This window comes from Galeopterus variegatus, unplaced genomic scaffold, assembly GCF_000696425.1.
Source record: "Galeopterus variegatus unplaced genomic scaffold, G_variegatus-3.0.2 Scaffold1765, whole genome shotgun sequence".
NCBI lineage: Eukaryota > Metazoa > Chordata > Mammalia > Dermoptera > Cynocephalidae > Galeopterus > Galeopterus variegatus.
The window spans coordinates 42,870-56,453 of NW_007727876.1; the positions used below are offsets into that span (position 1 = coordinate 42,870).

The 13,584-nt window shown below is 37.5% G+C and overlaps 1 protein-coding gene across 1 annotated transcript in view; it reads left to right on the forward strand.

Annotated features, from left to right (window-relative positions):
- PTPRD (protein tyrosine phosphatase, receptor type, D) overlaps window positions 1-13,584 on the forward strand; it is a gene marked incomplete at its 5' end in the record, with an annotated part of 84,340 nt that overhangs the window by 33,904 nt on the left and 36,852 nt on the right. The window lies entirely within an intron of this gene.

Consider the following 13,584-nt stretch of genomic DNA (forward strand, 5'->3'; position numbering starts at 1 on the left):
TGCACAGGTCACAAATATATAAAACAGAAAATAATAAAGAATTAACTTTGTGATTAGGGTCAACTTTCACCTCCTAGGTGGAGGGAATATTCTTTAAAACATGTTTATATGAATCATTTGACAGGTTCTTGTGGGCTGGACTGGAAATACAACCTTTTCATTATTTATATGGAAAAAATTGCTGAAAAAAATAATGTTGTATCATACAAGCTATCAGGGAGAATTATTATTGCTTAAAGTTATCTTTCGCATATTGATAGTATCAAGTCATATATAACAAATACACTAATTTGATTTTTTAAAAATTATTTAGTAAAATATATACAAAGACCTATAATTTGGAAGAATTTATTTTGTGTACTTGGAGATAATGAGCCTGCATTTCTCCTGAAATGTTTAATTTATATTTTTTACTTAATTCTGAGTAACATCCCCCACACCACCACTTAGAATCTACAATATATGTGTTCATACATTGTTTAATATTAAACTGATTTTTTTCCAGTTGCCTGAGTTCTTCTCAAGTATCATTACTAATAGACTACTCAAGATATCTAGTCGAATCCTATTCATTACTACTTATTACTATAGAAATGTATAGTTCATATAACATCATAATAGTTCTTTATAACCTGAGTAATTCAGATATGAGAAAACATGGGCTTCTTGCACAGTTAAGTAAAACTGAAGTGTACAATTATATAAAGATGAAATCATCTGTCATAAGCCACTTCTATCATGACTTAAAGCATAACTCTCTTTCATATCCCATATTGTACTACAGGGTTTGGTTCGAGAACTGATAGCTAAGAAGGTGGTAGTAAAGTCAGCCTCATGCTTTGGTATCTACTTCTTATTCCCTGATACCCAGGACAGGGGTTTTTGAGGACTAGCCACTTGGTCACAGTTTTCTGCATGATTGTGAAATACTAGAAATTATTAATTTGAGCAAACTCTTTTGCATCATGAGAGCAGATTTCTGGTTCTCCCTCTTGTTGGTTTCAGATCAGGCACTAGTCTGATCAGTCTGTATGTTCTGGTACACATACACACTTCTTTGCAGGCCTGAAAGAGCTAGTGCACCCTGTTATATGTTGCTCCCTGCTTGGCAAGAGCTGAACATGATCATGAAGATCACACATGAAACAGGAAATGTTTTCAGATGGAGTTTGGCCAAAGGATAAATAAAACAGGAAATTTGGCCTCACAGAAGAAATGTTGCCCTCATATGCCTAATGGTAAAAATGCAGTTTACACACGCACACACGCACACGTACTTGTATATTTAAAATAATAGAAACAAAAATTAGGAAAACCAACTTGGAAATTTTCATTGAAAAACAGCATTGTGGTGCAGTATTGTTATCGCGTTTTGAAATATAGCATCTTCCCTTTCTCTAAATGTGCTTCCCATTTCTGTAAAAAAGTGGAGGCTCTGGAAAACTAAAATAGACCGACAGACAGATCATTTTTAAAATGCAGTTTGCCCCCTATAGATCATGTTAAAGTGTAGGCTTTATGCAAGGCCCTATGAAGGATCCAAAACAGTTTGCAAGCAAGTCAGAGAGAGAAGATAAATAGCTGTAATGCCTTATTTTGAGAAAATACCTAAAACACACCCACCCATGTTATGTTAAGTCACCTGGTCTCATCTCAGCAATTCGGGCTACACAGGAGAAATAAGGAAATACAGATGAATGTGCAGAGCTAATAGCTGCTGACATTTGGAAGTGCTGTGCCCGAGGCCCTCGAGATGCTGTGTATTGAAACAAACGGCAGAAGAGTAGGCATATTGGTGGAAAAAATTTGTTAGCAACTTCAGAACAATGAAGGAAAGATACAGCGTAAATGAAGCTCTGTGAAATAATCCGTGTTCACCCATAGGTAATTTCACTATCTGGTAAGAGACCTTGGCCTCTTGTTTAGGAGAGGCCATGTCAACATTATCAATATCCAACCCATTGTGAATCCTTCCTAGACCTAACTACAATTATGTTAAAACTTGAGAGCATAATTTTTTGTGACAGAACAGCAAATTAAAGTCATTCTAGATAAGCTACTCATGTGGTATCCCAGAAATGCTAGCTTAAAAACCATCTCTAAGCAGGAAGGGAACTATGCAAAAAGCCACAAGAGCCAAGTCACAAAGGGATACTGATCACAGTTAACCATAATCATGTTACAATCACAAAAAGAATCTGGAATGCAAGTGCTATATTTTATGTTGTGATTTCTCTTATGATATACTTGGATTTTTTTTCCTCTGTAATAAAGAAGAAGCGACAAACTCAAAGTAAACCCAAACCTTCTTGCCAAACAGATCCTGTGAGAATAGAGGAGGTTTTAAGAGAAGTCGGGAAGGAGCCAAGATAGAAGAGGGGAGCAGGGCAGAAAAAAAATTTCATGCTTCTCCAGTGGTTCTGTCTAGTAATAAATGTGCTAGGACTAAAAAGAGCCATTAAATAAAAGAAATTCTAACAATGAGTAATAAGAAAGAGTTATAGGGTTATATGCTCTGGCACAGGCAAGACCTTGGAAGGTCAAGGAGAGAAGGATAGAGTCTACCACGTTCCTGAAAGAGAGAATGTCTGATTCAACAGGTGAAAAAGGAAAGACCAATTCTAGCCATCGGTCAGTCCATACAGAACATAACGTTTCAGCGTTGGGAGTGCCCACTCCGGAGAGTGCCTGTGCAAAATGTTGGCTCAGTTTCTAGCTTGTGTCTTTGAGAAAATTATTTAATCTCTGTAAAATTATTCACCTGTAAAATGGGGTAACACTATTCATAATAAAAAGAATTTTATGAAAATTAAATGATATGAAGTGATACACATAAAATACTTAGGACAGTACACAGTATGTAGAAGTATGTAGTCATATTAAATTTTTAGCAATTGTTCATTACTGAGTGACTTTTAAGAGATACATGTATATTTAAAACTCTAAGAAGAAAATTCATCATGAACTTGGATATCATCACCATGACCTAAGCCATCCATCTTATTAAAGAACCAGATGTTTATAAATATCCAAATAGTTAGTTGAATTGATTTTTTTTTTAATTTAAGTATTTTCCATCATGGTAATTTCATCATACTTTTTTCCCTGTGACAGAGAGCATTTTAATGCTGTGAGTTAGGGAGAAACGTTTGTAATAATGTCTGTTTTGATAAAGACCATTGAAATCTTAAACTCTGCTATTAAGGACTCATGAGACTTAATGTTGTGGTTCTTGATGCCTTTAAGATAAAGTCTGACCTTGTCGTTGTGGTTAGGGCCCTTTATAATTTACGCCCTACTCTTATCTCGCCTTTCTTGCCTCGTTGTTCACTCTTTGGGCCATCTACTGCTAGCTGCACATTCCAAGTGTCTTCATCTCTGGCTCTTATCAAACGATGCTTATCTGGTCTAGAATTTCAACTATTCCCCTTTTCTACCTGATGACGTTCAACCCTGTTTCAACATCCAACTTGAACAGTACTTTCTATGTGTACTGCAAAGGTTGTGAACTGGCTTCAGAAGGTTTTGTTGATAAATGTGGTAATTTTCTAAAAAATTTGACCAAGAATTCCTTTAAGCTGGAATACACTATCCAGTTTTCCAAACTCTCCCCATTCCCCATTGTTTTGTACACACCTCAATTCATCCATTTGTGGAATTGCTTCATCTTGTAGGCATTTGAGTTGTAACCTCGGAGAAAAGTTTTAAGCTCATTCCCCATTCTTCTTCCTACAGGAAGAATTAAACACTCTATTATCTGACCTCTCACAAAATAGGTTCACACTTAGCATATTTAGCTGTATGCATGCAGATCATATGAGCCTTGAGATCTTAGAGGGTATGTGCTATGGCTTATATACATTAGCACCTCAGTTTTTACATCATAGTAGTTGCTCAATAATTGCTTGTTTAAGTCAGTTGAATTTCACATGGTGTTTTAGTAATTTTTGCAGAAATAATATAGTTTCAAGACTGGGCTATTTATTTTTGTTTTTCAACATAAACTATACTTTTATCTCTTTATAATAGGAGATTTCTGTATGAGAGCTTAATTATTTAAAATTACCTTTGCCTTATTTATACCTATTTCTGAGTTGCTTTTTTTTTTTTTTCCTACTTTACCTTTTATGTTCTTTCCCACATGCAGTTTATCCCATGATGAGTAAGTAGTTCTCTGTTTTTTAGTCATGGTAATAGTTAAGGATAGTTGATCCCTTATTCAACATAAAATAATCTTTCTTGTCAACTGGAGAGGCCCTTTTCTACGTGCTTTACCTGTGTTACTGCTTTTTCTTCCTTAATGTCTTTTCAAGTAGGAACCTCTTTTCTAATTTCACAAAAGAAAAAACAGAGGCTAACAAAAGTCAATTTACTTGCCTGAGCTGATGCCACTAATGGTGCAAAGCCATTACGTGCCCCACATTGCCTGGCCCTATAAACCAAGCAAATGATCTCAAGTCCTTCAATCTCTTGGGGGTTCTCAGCTCCCCCTTCTGCTGCCACTTGGAGGGTTTTGTACTGTCAAGTTTTCCCTGACAGCTCAGTCAGAATGAACTACTTTTTCCTTCTGACTCCACATCATATTGCCATTCTGGCCTTTCGTTCACTCTTTCTATATTGAAGGCAATGGCTAGCATATGAGTCTATTCTACTCCTTAATCATTTTAAACTGAAATAATCACAATATCTACCAATTACTGAGCCACTGATATTTTTCCAAGTATTACTAAGCCCCAACGATATACTCATTTAACCCACAAAACAATATATTTTACTTATGAAGAGCATTCAGCACAGGGAGGTGATAGGTGATTCACTCAAGGTCATGCATCTCAAGTTTAGGCCTGATTTCTAAGTCCATGGCCTAAGGATCCGTCCTGTGTCTAGTTCTTATTCTTGTTGCTGGGACCACCTAGTTCCTCACACTTATCTCCTCACTGCATATTTGTTGAGTAAATACATGTTTACCAAATAGACATTTGCCATTAACTCTTCACAGCTGTCTATGTGGTATCTGAATAGAAATGTGCAATATTTTAAACTTATTTATAGAATTTGATTTTGAAAGAGACTAAAGACCTTTTAAGCTATTTATTTAGCTTAGATTTTCTTAGAGTTCATGCATTACATTTTCCCATATCATTCCAGTCTTCCTCTTAGAAAATAAAGTTTTGTTCTCTTTTCTACCTTTTCAGCTCTATTCTTTATATCATTTTATAGAAGAATTTGTGGCTTATATTCTAAACTGCATATTCTATAAATTCTATATTCTACTGCCAAAGGGCTATGACAACTGATTTGCTCTAAGTATTTGCTTCTTATTAGGAATGAATAAACTGGGATGAAACTATAATTTCATTGCATCAGTTATAAAACCATGACCCATGATACTAACTAACTCTTGAGTCATATTGACCCCTTTTAAGACCAACAGTATACTTTTTGTTCATGGGAGAAATTTACTCATTTATGAATATATATGAAGGGGACCCCTAAATCTGTCTTTTAAATGAAACAATCCCAAGAAGATTAAAACAGACCTCCTGAGTATCACTTCTGTCTTTTACGTCATAGAATCAAAACAGTTTTCAAACTAGAGGCAACAGATACTATGTGCCAAATATTGATCAAAAATGTCCTGGAAGCATCGATGGGACACTAAGGGTGATCCAATAAAAATCAGATGACAATTTGTTGTTGGAAAAATTCCTAAGATTCAATCTTCATAGTACGTTTTGACTTTGCACATGAAAGCACAACCAAGAAACTACTTAGGTCATATTCATAGCATAATCCTGTCCCTAAGATCAGCCCAATATTGAGGAAAATAGCTTTTTCAAGGTCAAAAGATTTTGGAAAGCATTGCATATGAGCATAAAAATAAAAGACCTTGTGATCCAAAGAAGTTAGAGTGCTATGGAAAATTGTTTAATGCATTTTTAACCATTCATTCTAAATTCCATTATTTATTCCAGCCAGTGTTCCGTTCAAATGTCTCTTCAGATCAAAGATCGCAAGTATTGCCAAAGCATGTGATAGTTTTGAGATGCTGACAAGTGTGAACCAGAGACCCATATTTTCCTTAAACCTGGGATTCACTTCCAAGTTTATATTAAGGGATAAGAGATGCTAGCCTTCTGTAGATGAAAAACTGGATTGTTAAAAATACCAACATCTCTGAATAAGAAATGGGCGGAATATACAAAATATGCCTTTATTTATGGAAACATTTTAAGATGAGGTGAAGTGGACCATGTGGAACCTATTATACTAGATTCTGTTCTCATATACCCATAATTCTGCATAAAAAAACATGCTTATTTTATTAAACAATATGGTGATACCAGACAAGAGGCTGGGTCTTCAATATTTTGATGGCACAATCCTGTAAGAGAAAAATATCTTACTTCCACTGAAATAGTTTTAAAAAAAAAACCATTGAAAGGATTTGCACAGTAGGTGTAAAGTGTCAATCGCAACACAGAGAAGTGCTGGGTGCTGGGAGGAGCACTCTGGCTGCTTGATGAAGTGGAAGTTTTTTGTTTTTGTTTGTTTGGGGCTCTTTTGTTTTTTTAAGAAGCATTGTAGATACAAAGACCATAGAGGAGAGGTGAGACAAATATTATAAGGAACTTAAAGTCATATATCAGGGCTATATCATAAAGGTCCCTTCAAGGGCAACTGAGAAACTAGCACCATCCTGTTTCCATTCTTTGGCAAAAAATAGCAAGCAACTCACTTTTGTGTAGGAATGTGACCATTTACAGAGCATCTCTCCATCACTTATTTGATTTATTATTTTCAAGAATGGTAGATATGTGTTATTACTATTCCTACTCTACAGATAAGGAAATTGTGACTCTGAGAAGTTAAGTGATTTGCTGAAGACCACACACCTGACTAGTAAGAGTCAGGGTAAGAACCATGTTCTGATTCAAGGTCTCCTCTCCTCTTTGTATGTACCATATTACCATTTTCTCTTTTGCTCAATTTATATCATACAAATGAGAGCAGAACTGTCCCCAGCCCACAAGAGAGACAACCTCCAGCAGATAGAACTGCTCTTTGGGGGCAGCAGAGCATGGTAGTGAGGACTGTGCACTTGAAATCATCCTGCTAGAGTTCAGATCAGCTGTACCATTTACTGCATCTGTGAGCTTGAGCAAGTTATTTAATCTTTCTAAGCCTCGATACCCTAATCAGTAAAGTGGGGATTGTAGTATTCTTTCCTTCATGGTATTGTTTATAAAGATGAAATAAAATGGATGTGAAGTGATTAATTAACCAGGTACCTGTCACATAGAAAGAAGTCAGTAAATGTTTACAGTTACTGATGTTTTTATTATTATTATTTTATCTCACATAAAATAAGTAGTTATTTAAATTTGCCTTATTAATATATAAAAAAAGAATACTGTCACATTTTCTGAAATGTGATCTTGAGTTCTATATGATTTGTGAATTAGAATAGAATATATGTGTGTGTATGTGTGTGTACATATATATATATATATATATATAAACCTAGACAATGGGTAGCAACTAGAATATTTAACATCTTAAAAATGCATAAGTACATAATAATTCATTGCAATAAAATGCTTTACTTATTAGAATGGATTGTATTTATAAGGCAAGATTTCTCAACTTCAACAATGTTGACATTTTAGGTCATGTAACTTTTTCTGTGAGAGTTGTCCTGCACATTGTAGGATGTTTAGCAGCATCCCTGGCCTTTGCCCTCCAGATGCCAGTAATGCCACTCCCACCCCACCCCCAGTTGTAGCAATCAAAAGTGTCTTTAGACATTTCCAAATGTCCCCTTGGGGGTAAAATCATGCCTAGCTGAGAACCACTGCTACATAGTAATGAAAGTAATTTTTAATTTTGGTAGAATTATTGCATCCAAATGATAGCCCACATCAAAGCTTTCTCCTTAAGAAAACTTCTTTGAATGGCATCCTTATTTTGATCATTTGGGGAACTTCTCTGTGAGACTTCCCTTAATGAGGACCTTTTAAAGCATACAGAGAACTAGGCTCACTACTTGCAAAATCACCCAGTGGTATAACCTGCCTTGATCATCAACCAACAAGACAAGTACTTGACTCTAGATATCTCTTGGCACTAAACCAAAAAAAAAAAAAAAAGAAAGAAAGAAAAATTCACTTTTAAGGACAAATATGTGTTACCATTGGTGAATTCAGAACAGATCAAAGAAAGGCTCTTTACTGCCAAAAAGAAGTTCCAGAAATATTTTTGCATCATGGCAGGATTGCTGCATTAAATCTTCAGTTTCCCAAGGTGGCTACTTTTAAGGGCCCTGCTGTTTGGTGTTGGTAAATGCTAGTCTTTTTTGCTAGGGTATCAGTCACATTGCTCCGTATTCACACTTGGCATGACGTCCAGCATTTTGGCAGTTCAAAACTATAAGCCCTAGGAGTGCCCTTAAGTGGCATATGACTTAGTGACTGTCCCTTTTTCATTGTTTAGCTGAGGCCAAAGATAAAAGATTCAATGAATGGAAGGAAAGTGAGTCATAATGTCAGACCCCCTGCCCAAGCTTGCATGTTCCTGAAGTCCCTTGCCCTTTGATTTTTGGAGGTATATATTTCTAGGACAGCACACTCTGTTTCTAAATCACAGAATTTTACTGAAGGTAAGTTTCTCGTGAAATACTATAAACACTCTTCACTTGTTTTTCTATACCTTCTTCAAAGGGGCTTGAGCAGTCTCTCTTTTTCCCTCTTTCCATCCCACCTCCCACTGCACCTCTCATACCTCCTAAAGGAATCCTTCTCTACATTTCAGTTCATCAAGGGAGAGTCAGCAGTTAAGTGTTTCATCAGTGCACAGTGGTGCTTATAGACTCTATGGCTTATAATACATCTAAGCAGATTAAAAAAGGAAGATGAACTAGATAAAATGGGGCAGGATTAACTGTGGCTCTTCCATTCCGATGATCAAGGCTAAACAGCCACTTGCTCAAATTCCCGTTAACATCTGAAAAAAAGAGGATTATGAGAATTATTTTGAGAAACTATGACATTTCTCTTTATTTCTGTTCATTTGTTTTGGTTTGGATTGATTTTGAACATTGAATCATGTTTTTAAAAAACTGTAACCATATTTCTGTTTCTGATACATCTGTGTACCTAGAGAACTGGCAACTTTTCTGAAGGGGAGGGTGTATCTATGTTAGCCATTGCTGCCTGCAAATACCAACCCAAAACTTAGTGGTTTAGAACCACAACAATCCGCTGTTTCCACTGTTCTGTGGGTTGATTTGGGCAGGGCATGGGTCTTCTGCTCGTCTCTCCTGAGCTCATTCTTGGCAGTCAGCTAGAAAATCTAGGAAGGCTGCTGGGGCCTCCCTCCTGGAGGCCTTGCACCCGGGTCTGGTGGTCTCAGGGTCCTGAGGGCATCAGAGAGGAAGCTACAAGGCCTTTTGAGGCCGAAGACTCCACTGCATTCTTTCATTCAAAGCAAGTCAGGGGCCAGCCCAGATTCAAAGGGTGGGAAGAGAGACTCCACCTCTTAATGAGAGAAGCAGCAAATAATTTGTGACCTCACTTATTCTACCTCTGAGTGCTATGTTGGACCTTATTTACGGGACGGATAAGAGCTCCATGCTCTTCTCTCCACTCTCATCAGCCTGGCTAAGTGCAGTGTGAATCTCCCTCACGAGGCTGGATGAGAGGAGCAAAGACCCCCAAGCTTACCCCAAAATGCAGGGTTCATTGGTTAATATATGAACTAGGTAAGAAAGTAGAGAAGTCAATTTAATTTGTTTCATAACTGCTACCTGATTATTTTCACTAAAATAGCAGCTTGTGGGAAGGAGAAACTTGTACTTTTAACTCCCCTTTTGTCATATCTCAGAATATTTCCTTTATGTCTTTCTGTAATTCCAGATGTATTGGGGTTAGTGGGATTTCTTTTAAACTCAAAAAGTCCAAGAGTATAATTCATTCACAGGGAATCACAGACCTGGAAGGGACATGTCAGGCCTCTCAGACCACTTCTTCCCACCCCATTTTTCTCTGTCTCTGTCACGCGTGTGTGTGGGGGTGGGGTGTGCGCGCTCGCGTGCGTAATTTCAGAGATGAGATAACAAAATAAGGCCCAAAGAGGTTGACAGCTTTCCCGTAGACTCTTGCTGGACTCAAGTCTTCAGACTTCTGGTCCAGTATGTTTCCCCTTGCATCAGGGCATTATGGTCCTTTAAGTTCTGTTCAAATAAATTTTATTAAAGAGTCTCTTAACATTTTCTAGATGCATTAGGAAAATAACCGGAACGCATTTGTATAAAGAGAAGAGGCATTATGTTTGGCACCATGATGGTCAGAGTTGGAAATTTTGATGCATTAGATCCAATTAAGTATCATAGATCTTCAACACAGGACTAATGGAAAAAAGGGCTGATGGGTAGCCAGGGAGCCACCTGAGTGTACTAGGCCCCTAGGTGGCCAAGTAAGGCTGGGGCAGCAGAAAATGGTACAGAGATTCCAGAGAAAGATGGAGAGAAAGTCAGAGATGAACTCTTCCTGTGCTGCAGCAGTGACTGGAGCCATGATGGGGAAACCACTTCAAACCACTAAAAATGACTTGACATGGTGTCTTGGCAGCCCTGCTCTGGATCACTGTGGCTGCTTTGTGTATTTGCTGCTCCCATGGGAGTGCTAGCCGGGTTGTGCCATGGCAGCAGCATGAGCTGTTCAGCGTCCATTTGTCTGGGAGGCTCATCATCCACAATTTCCTCATCCCAGGCTCCAGCCAAGTGCAGCAGATGCTATTGTTACCTCTTCTATGGAATAAAGTAGGAAGCAAAGAGAGAAAGAAATGTGTCGATATTGTTTTTCTGCTGGAACCGAAATAAAAACCGTGTGTGGTATATTGTCTAATGGTAACCCATGTGCCAAAAACCCGTTTTGTGTTAACACACTTACATGTGATAAGACCCTGCCCCTATGTTTCCTAACATAATGTAAATGACTGTCTCCATTGGACCATAGATGTGTTAACAGTTACAGCCATCCAGAATTCTCAATTTGGATTTGTGCTTATTTCTTACACTTGCAAACCCTTTGCTTCTGACCGTGCCATCTGCTGGAATCATTTATATTTCTTTCACACACTCGTAGTGTTTATTATATGCCTAAAGCTAGATGTGCAAAACTCTGAAATCTCTCATATAAATAAACAAATGTTTAGCAAGTACTTTTAAACTCTTTGCCTTGATAAGTAGTATTAATAAGGTACATTTGTGTTTCTAATGTGAGTACAGCTGCTGAGAGAATTTCTTTTTCCAGGAATGTATGAAAAAAGAGAATCCCTTTTGGAATAAAAGCCTGCATACACAAGCAGTCTCTGTGCTGAAGATAAACTAAATGATGATAAATTAAGCAAACACAAAGTCTCTTTTAGGACACAGACCATACCTGAGTCGCTGGACCTCCCAAGTTATCCTATCAAATCTCTGTTTGAGCCCCAAAATGACATTGACGAGCCTGTAAAGTCCCATTGATCTCTCTATATCTCACCGCTTTGCTCTCATCAGCCTGGTTAAGTACAATGCAAATTTCCTTCACAGGCTGGATGAGAAGAGCAAGGCTCCCAGTACAAACAGAAGGTTTGTACTGCAGGTTCTGTTGTACAATCTATGACATAGGTATGAAAGTGGAGGAAAAGCCTTTTGGTTTCTTTCAGAACTGCTATCTGATTTTTTGCCATTGTTACCTGATTTGTTTGTTTTTTTCCTCTTGGGTCTGAAACTACCCCCAGATTTGTATGTAAGAGTCATGAATTAGAGCATCTTTTTCTATCTGTAATTTTTCACCTCACTGCAGTGGTGTCTGGCCATAAAAATCAGGACTAAGTGGGCAGATTCCTTTCTTGTCACTGAGCTAGAGGTTATACTAAGATTTGACGTGTTTGGTGCTGGCTCGTTTTTTTAATTACAGTATTCTTCAAGACTGAGCTCAAATTGAATACCATAAATGAATATAGAAGATAGATATACATCAGGTACAACTTGAATTGGGCACAATGGTAAGCCCCCAAATTTTGTCACGAGCCAGGGTTGTTGGATTTTAATATGAACAAAGCAGGACCACGGATAGTATCCAGATATGAGCTGTGGTTCTCACGCATCCTAGAACCCTAGTAAAAATCAAACTCTTTCTAAAGCAGTTCATGTGCAATAGAGAATTCTAAGCTGTAAACTGGTAAATGAAGCTCCTGGATTTTAAAAGCGTGTGCTAATAGAACAACTCTGAATTCCATGACTTTCACTACATATTCGGCTTTCACGATAAAAAATGGGAATTGCACATGTAGAAAAATGAGAGACATTTGACTGCTTAAAACTATGTGATCTTGTGCAAACCACCTACTCGACTGAGTTTCTATTTCTCTAGGGAGGTAGAGAACAATCTGGTATCTTCTTTACATAGGAAAACTTGATAAAATTTGATAGATGAAATGCTTGTTTACTGTGATGATTATGATGGTGATGATTAGGAATTTTGGTTTTATGTAAGCATTAATATGAAATTTTCTGTATCTCTGAAGAAACAACTTCAGTCCAAAACTTGGGTTCACAGGTGGTCAATCATTCTGTACATCTTAAACTCACTTAGTCAGCTTTGACCCAACTCCGGTTCTAATCAGTTGTGCAGAGAGTCTTTCTCAGTCCAAACTCATGCTCACTCCTTACCTTTGAGGAACCATAACCAATCATGTTACAAACTGCAGAAATCCTTTATAACCTGTGGTTAACATTTCATCCCTCTTTTGTGAGCCTGAAAATGAATGACCTGGTTTCAGACTATTTTCTCTGATGTACTACAGCCTGAAATTTGCTTGTTATCTTGATTCAATTAAACTCAAACTTATTGGTTTGTAGGGTACAATAGTCAAGCCACAAGCTTAGCAAAACCTTTTCCAGAATTTAGTAAGAATGCAGTCCAGCTACAAGAGATAGGTATGTTTGCCTTTGTTGTTGTGTTTATATTTCCTAAAGGCTTAGGAATAAACACATTTTTTAAAATGAGATGATAATTCTGCATGGAGGTAATTTTTAGAGTGAATCTTTGTGGCATACATAATGTATAAAGGTCCAATTCCTGAGGTGGCCATCATACCCCTGTTGAAGTCTCTGCCTGCATTTCCACATGGCCATCTTATCAAGTAGCACTTCTGGAATTATCACTTGGAGCCACAGTTTCCTGTTAAAACTCTATCACATCACAGTTTGGCTATGATCCACAAAACTTAGGTCCAGTTATACCAATTGGAAGGAGATTAATGAGCCTAAACAAGATCTTTGTTGTATCTTCCCTGCTGGGGACCCTATATTTAGAAAGAGCTTTATCTAAGTGGGGAGAAAGAGGCTGTTTCTTCCAAACTTATTTAGTTTGGACATTTTTTTTTTCCTTCTTGTCTTATCTAAGTGGGGAGAAAGAGGCTGTTTCTTCCAAACTTATTTAGTTTGGACATTTTTTTTTTTCCTTTTTGTCTGTCTTTTTTACTGACCGGTAACGGGATTGCAACCCTCGGTGTCGCGCCCGTACCGGGGACCGG